The 256-nt window shown below is 30.5% G+C and overlaps 1 protein-coding gene across 1 annotated transcript in view; it reads right to left on the minus strand.

Annotated features, from left to right (window-relative positions):
* Positions 1-256, minus strand: part of LOC112158723 (uncharacterized oxidoreductase At1g06690, chloroplastic) — a gene marked incomplete in the record, with an annotated part of 5056 nt that overhangs the window by 1698 nt on the left and 3102 nt on the right.

A 256-nucleotide genomic window follows, 5' to 3' on the forward strand; every position in this document is an offset into this window, starting at 1 on the left:
TCATATCTAATTTTTTCGCTTTATAAAAACAGAAAAAAATCCTCTCAGCTATTAAAAAACACAATGTCCATCCCAGAAATAATCATGAATAATAATGAAATATTTTTGGAAAGTCTTATAGTTCTGCATGGAGAAACAGCAGCTGCAAGACTTCAGAGAAAGGAAAGGAATTCATTTCTTAACGTGTTGTTAACTTTATTTTGAAAATCAGCAGGAACTGGCTATAAAAAGAACAGAAAAAATGGAATGGGAGATT

Source organism: Oryzias melastigma, linkage group LG7 (genome assembly GCF_002922805.2).
Source record: "Oryzias melastigma strain HK-1 linkage group LG7, ASM292280v2, whole genome shotgun sequence".
NCBI classification, from domain to species: Eukaryota; Metazoa; Chordata; class Actinopteri; order Beloniformes; family Adrianichthyidae; genus Oryzias; species Oryzias melastigma.